At 35.0% G+C, this 7,470-nt stretch overlaps 1 long non-coding RNA gene across 1 annotated transcript; it reads right to left on the reverse strand.

Annotated features, from left to right (window-relative positions):
* Window positions 1-4,827: 4,827 nt before the first annotated feature.
* Window positions 4,828-6,781, reverse strand: LOC148764252 (uncharacterized). The gene is made up of 3 exons (XR_016024841.1): window positions 6,647-6,781; window positions 5,917-6,001; window positions 4,828-5,047 (listed from the first exon to the last, which is right to left on the reverse strand). It is a non-coding gene; the product is annotated as an uncharacterized LOC148764252 (long non-coding RNA).
* Window positions 6,782-7,470: the final 689 nt, after the last annotated feature.

Here is a 7,470-nt window from a genome sequence, read left to right on the forward strand (position 1 = left end):
GAAGCTTTGACTCTCATCCTTATCGGCCCAAAACAATCCTTATCCTCCCAGCGAGATATTTTCTTCTTCATTCTTGAAGCTTCCAACGCCATTCTCTCATTCTCCCATGGAAAACTAATTTTCTTTCATTTTCTTTTCGTGTTTTTTTTTTTAGTACAAATGAGGGGGGCCTAAACCGTACCTTCGAGTTACATGATTATTAGAAAGTTTTGAAGAACCACCTAGAGTAAAAAAATCCATTTTACGTGCATAACTTTTGATGCTACTGTAAAACAGATATTCCCCACTATTACTATCAGACAATATACTAAAGTAAAATTTAAAACAGAAACTGTAAATACGAAAAGCACATAGAATGGAGTGTTTCATTTTATGACCATAATTCTTATTACCGTCATAAAATTGAAATACTTCCATATTACAAATTCAATGTGAATAACTAAATAAGGAAAATAAACTAGGAGTACTAGTCCTTTACATTCATTTAAAACGAACATAAGGTAAACTAACTTTATCTAATCTAAGGATGCCTCTGAGCCGTCTTTCTGCTTGTGAGAATACTTGCAGATTCTGGTGCGTATGCCCTTGATTTGAGAGATGGTCCGCTGCTTGGTTCCCCTCTCTATGGATATGAGAAATCCGAAAGGAGATGCCCCTCAAGCATCTACGAATGGAAGCAAGCAAATATCGAGTCCTAGATGAACCCTGATGGCCCTCTTATATCATTTGTACCATTACTTTTGCATCCATTTCAATCCAGAGTCTTGTAACATTGTGCTCAGTACACAAAAGTAAACCCTTGTGTAGTGCCAGTAACTCTACCTGCAATGAGTCCTGTGCTCCAAGATTTTCAGAGAATCCAAAAATCATGGTGCTTGTATGGTCTCGTAAAAGTCCTCCTCCGGCAGCATTCTGAAAGTTGTGCTTGAAACTACCATCAATATTAAACTTAAACTCACTTGTTAATGGTTTATGCTAAGATAAAATTAATGGAAGAGAAGGCGCATCTGCTTGGAATGTAATCCCCCACTCTTGAGTTATCTTTTTATCCCCTTGCCATTGCCATTTCTGTAATTGTTTCCCTAGGAAAAGCTGGTGTACAAGCTTTAATATTCTCCACACTACTCATTAGGATACATACCTGGGTTCCTGTGCTTTGCATCATTCCGTTCCACCCAAAGAAACCATAAAATGAATAATGGCACTAAAATGCGGATATGACTAGGCTTACAGTAGTCTCCAGAATAAAACCATGCACCAATAATCTGATTAATAGTGCTCAGATTTATAATATGGATTTGGAAGAATTTTGCAAAATAATTCCAAACTTGATTGGCAACTGGATTGTCCCACATGACATGTATGATTGACTCCTCCAACTTACAGCATTTACATCGGGAAGCTAATTGGAACCTTTTAGTTTTCATTTTCAGCTCAACCGGTACCCAATCATGCAATAATCTCCATAAGAAAAATGAAGTGGTTAAGGGAACAAATTTATGCCATATATAATTAAAAACCAGGTTCACCACCTTCATTTTTCGGATTAATTGCCATGCACTTTTTGTTGAAAAATCTCCATCAGAAGTACGGGTCTAATACGCCTTGTCGTTGCTAGATGTATCAATTAGGATTTTAAGGATTTCATCCACTACCTCCTGCTTCAACACAGTTTTTAATTTCTCAACATCTCAAGAATTATTCAAGAAGAAATCACATACTTGTGCCATTGAGGAGGCAAACACATGATTACTATTTATCAGCGGTTCTTCTCCCATCCAGTAGTCATGCCAAAAGAACAATTTCCCTTTTCCAACCTGCCACCTCGTATTTTGTTCTGTGATGGCACTACTTGCAACCATGCGTTTCCAAGTTTGTGAGTCGTGGAGTTTTGGTTGGACATGTGTTGGAAGCTGTCCTCTACAATACTTCCTTCTCATGAATCGGGTCCATAAGCTGTTGGTAGTCCGAAATCTCCACTAAAGTTTCATACCGAAAGCCTCAAACACATCTTCTAAGCTTCAGATATCTAAACCTCCTTCAGCCATTGGTAGAGTAATTTTCGTTGATGATGCTTTGTGGATTTTTTTAGAAGTTGCCGAACCTCGCCATAAAAAGTTATTAAACAACCTGTTAATTCTTTCAAGGACACAAACCGGAGGTTTTAGAACTTGAAGCAAGTAAATAGGAAGGGAGGATAAAACACTCCTAAGAAGTGTGATCTGGCCGCCTAGAAAGAGGATTTTATTCTCCCATCCTGTGATACGTTCTTCGATCTTTGCCACTTTTTGTTTTCTTTCCTTGTTTTCTTTTCATTTCTTTTCTCTTTTTGCTTCATTCTTCTCCCAACTTCTTGTGCACTAAAGTTACAACTTCTAACCCTAATTTCCAACATATATAAACTCTAGGAGAAGAAGAAAGAAAAGGAGAGAAAGGAAGAAAAACCTTGGTTTTGGTGATTCAAGCAAGGAACGGTAAGAATTCTTGTTTTTGGCTTGAGTAGTCTTTGAAAATGAGTTATTGACTTAGAGAAATCTCTTGTGGCAGCAAAGATTGGCTTGATTGGAGAAAAATTGATAACAGTAAGCCAATAAACCCATGGGTACATGAAGGACTCAAAGTGGAAAAGGAAAACGGTAAGCTTAACACTATGTTTTAAAGCCTACCGTTTAGTTGAATATTGTGGGAAATTATGGTTGTTGAAAGGATCTACTTGCATAAGCTAGTTGAAAATTGTTAAGATTGTATGACATGTCATTTGAAAGAAATGAAAAAGGAATATTGTGGATGGAGGATTGAGAAACAAAGTATTGAAAGTTAGATAGATAACGATGCGTGTAAACTAGGAAATATCGAGTGAGAGTGAGAATGATTGTTGCTGCCATATATGTGGATTATGTGTGGAAATATAAGATAGATTTGGGTGGAAATTATTTAGAAAGGCTGAAGTAGACACGTGACATCATAATTAAGTTACTGGTGATATAATTTAAGGAATTACGTAAGCAATGGATATAAGTAATTTTAGTAAAAATGTATTAAGATGTGAGTTAATTGAAGATGGTTTCATGATAGGAGGAAAAATATAAATTTGAGTAATGATTAATTGATTGAAGTGCTGCTCGTATACATATGTAATTAAATATATTGAGTTCGTATTATTGCTAGGAAATGCAAAGATAAAGTTAGAGTATTGTGGGGGCGTGCTGGAGTAAATAACGAGCGACCGACCAATGAAAATAGTTAGAGACACCTCCGAACAAATAATAACTTAATATCTCGTTGTTGCCTGGTGAGTGAACTTGCATTAAAATGTTTTGGAATAAATGATTTTATGCTTGATTGAGCAACTTGAAATATTTTGTTGGTTTTTCTTTAAAAGTTGCATGGGAACAAGCCTTTGATGAAATGTTTTGATATTATGAGATATGAACATGATGAATTCATGAGTTTCTACATTATGTTGATGTGTATATTATACATTAAATGATATTTTTGTGTGATAATTATAACCCAGCCATGTACTATGTAGGAGTGCACATGAGTTGTGCTGACCTAGCCATGTGCGGTGTAGGAGTGCACATGAGTTGTGCTGACCCAGCCATGTGTGGTGTATGAGTGCACATGAGCTGTGCTGGCCCGGCTATGTGCGGTGTGGTAGTGCACATAAGCTGAGATAGAGTTGGGGGCGAGGTCGGTGGTTATATATATGTTTATATATATATATATATATATATATATATATATATATAGAGGTTTTGGAAATTATATTGTGGTTGCATTGATTTTTGAATGTTAAAACTTGAGAAACGGTTTCCACTTGATTTTCACTGCAGCAAAGATAGATTTCCGTTGTGACAAAAAATTGAGTTAAATTGCATTGCCTTCAACATAAATGCATCATGATTTCTAAAACCTCCCGTATTGATACTTGTTCCTTTCCTATGTTCACTCACCGAGTTTATACTCACGTTTTTAAAATTCATGTTTTAGGTTTCTTGAGTTAAAGGTGATTGGATCCTAGGACGAGGTGCTCATCCCTATCCATTGCTCGGCAGGTTTAACATGGCACTAAATGTTAGCAATCGTGCCCAGAGTCACTTCGTTGACGGTCAAGGTTTAATCATGTGTATATGAATACTTGGTGTGAAATACTAAGAATCATTTGTTAATCTATATATGAATATAATGGTTGATGATACCATTATGAATGCATGGTTGTGTTTTATGAATTATTTTCAAAGGAACGGTATTTGAACATTATGAATTTCGAATTCTAAAGGAATAGGGATTAATGTATAAGATCAATTTAGTAGGCTTGCTTGGGCTTAGGGGGCTGAGCCCATTGGGTCTTTGCGCCAGTCATGGCTTGGGAATTGGGTTGTGATAGATACACTGGCTATTGTACTCATCATCCTTCCTATATGGCATGTCACGACCCGGAACTCCCCATCGGGCCCGTGACAACCGCCGCGAGGCCTCGACAGACATTCTTCACCCCGAATGCCGATTGAAACCTCGCAAGGCTTAGCATCAACTTCCGCATCTCCCCGGTGAGCAACAATTATTAAATCTCGTATTTCAAAAAAATCATAAGTCATTTTCAAATAAGAACAATAAAATATTATTTTTTTGGCTCACAGGGGTATTTTCGTAATTTTTCGTCAAAAATCTCAAAACTTGCTAAAAATGTAGTAGGTAAGCAGAAAATATATATTTAATGATTTAAAAACAATTAAGTATCTAAAACGTTCATTTGAAAGCAAATTGTTGACAACTAGTACTATTCAAAAATAATAAATAAAATATTCTATTTTCTCATAAAATAAATTTTTATAGAAATATTCGTAAATAATTTTTCGCACATGAAAGTAAAGTAAAAATTGTATGAATAGAAATACAGATAACCAAAATATAAGTTTTGATCTGCAATGACACGTGGGCTCCAATTGACCAAGATGATGTAAGACTGTGAACTCTTATTTTCTATAATGCAGTTCCGACCTTAGTTCTCGTCCTACTCGACTATCTACAAATTGTCCTGAGCCTGAAAAATGTATAGGAAGAAGGGGTGAGATTTTATAATCCCAGTGAGTAAACAGATACCATCTAAAGCATCTAAAGCCGAGTAAATGGAGACAATTAAAATAAGTCATCATACTGTAATTTCATTACCTTTCAGTTCATTTCAACCAAATAAAATAAATCCATATAAATCGAGTAATCAACTTGGCTTATGAATTTCTTAAAACTTTGGCTCGTGCCAAAACTCATACTCGGTGATACCTTGCGCAGGGCATCCAACCGAGTCCGCCAAGGCTGTTAAAATTTTGTATACACTTAAAATATATTTTAGTTTGAGAAAAATACAGCCGTTCCTTGGCGTTGGCTGAGTTCCCCTTCACGTGGTGGTTTGGCGTGAAGTGAACCCTAAGCTTTACCCCAGGAGATACCCTACGCGCCTCTCCGTTCGAGGTAATAATATAATGGAGTTTACCATGCCCCTCTAATAGGTTGGTCCACGGAACCCCCTCTGCAGTAAATAATTAATATATACTCCACCAATTTAATAAAATTCATTCTAGCATGACATGACAATTTATCGCAATCTAGCCTCTCAAGGCTGAAAACACAGTATAAATAATTTTAACACCAAAATCAGTTTAGCCATTCATGCTCATTTATTATCATAAGCCATTCAATTCAAAACCATAAATTTGAAACACAAACTAGCAGTCTCCAATTACTCTATTTTCAAAACCAATATTCGATTTTCTAGAAAATTTATAAAATCATTTTATAAAATTACAATTTCTCTTAAAACATAGCAATTTACCATTTAAACCCATTTTCCATAAAATCACACAGTTGTATAAAACTACTCTAGATAATTAAGACGATAATAAGTTTACTCACAGTATTAGGAGTAGAAATACTCCTATCTTCCGCCCTCGGGTGCAGTCTCTTACCCGAAACAATTGACTCACCACCTATCCATAATCTATGACACAAAATTCAATAAATTGTGTCAATTTATCATAAATTATTTCAGGCTCTTATCCATGCGTATGCACTAGATAGGATTTGAAATGTTTAAACAATCGCTTAATTGCGGTGTCCGACCTAACTCGCCTATACACGGCGTAAATTCCTAAAATCCTCAATTCGACTCCAATTCCATCCATTTCAATTTCAATTATCCAATTATATCCACAATACCTCAATGACTGTGAATTTGGTCCAATTTATCAGTCCGGACTATAAATTACGCTTTTACCCCTAGTGGGTAAAAATTTCAATTTATTGCACCAAAAATTCCCATTTAATTTCCAACCTCATAATTCATCATTTTTCCACCCAATTCTCTTAAAATAAAGTCAACCTCATCCTCACATACCATTGGCTAGATTCGGCCTAGGGAAATTCATGGAGAAGATAAATATTTTTCTTGTTGTTTTACTCATAAACATGCTACACTAACACTAAACACTAACATAGCTCAAAATCAAATTTATCTAACAACTTTCTCTCTCTAAACCCATATGACCAGAATTGAAATCATCTTCAAATCACATGATTCAACCATGGAAAATGATGGGAAATGCATGGGAAAGGTAAAGCACAAGACAAATTTAAGAAATGTTACCTTTTTTCACTTGATTTTTGAATTTCCACCTATTTTCCCTTTAAATTTCTTAGCTAGAGTTTTATTTTCTCCTTTCTCTCTCTTGTTTCTTGCTTGGCCGAATGTTGAAGAAGAAGAATGGGTTGGCTGATTTTTTAATGCCTTTTTTATTGTTTAATGAAATAATATTATTTTATTCATATTTTAAATATTTTATTAATTCATTTTTTTTTCTAGCCATCCATTTGTCCTACTTTTTCCACCATGCATTCCCTTTGACTTATCCAAGTCTTAAGTGAAATTTCCAGATTTTTCCAAAGTTTTGGTGGAGCAAATTTTTCAAAATTACACTTTTGCCCCCGAACTTTTCAAAAATTACATTTTTGCCCCAAAAATTGAAAATTTGCCATAATGCATAATTTGCACTCCTCATACTCATTTCACACTCCAAATAATTAAATTTGATCAAAATCCTTTCAAAAATTAAATTTTCGATTCCAGATGGCAAAATTACCATTTTACCTTTTTACTCCAAATTATACTGAAATTAAAATTTTTCACTTCTAAACTTCAAATCTTACTCCAATAAGTCAAATGGGGTCAAAAATCTTTTCTAAAAATTTCCATTTTGTCCTCAAGTGGCAAATGACCATTTTGCCCCTGGATAGCAAAAATTTCGATTTGACTCCAAATTGATCCTCGAACTCCGAATTACCATATTAAACCATTCTGGGACTTTAAAATTCTTAATTTCATCGTGAATTCTCTATTTGATCTAGTTCGAGGCTTAAATCAACTTTGTTGTACGTCTAGGTATAATACCGACTTTTGTAAATTTTTTTTTT

This window comes from Theobroma cacao, chromosome 2 (assembly GCF_053813885.1).
Source record: "Theobroma cacao isolate CCN51 chromosome 2, ASM5381388v1, whole genome shotgun sequence".
NCBI classification, from domain to species: domain Eukaryota; kingdom Viridiplantae; phylum Streptophyta; class Magnoliopsida; order Malvales; family Malvaceae; genus Theobroma; species Theobroma cacao.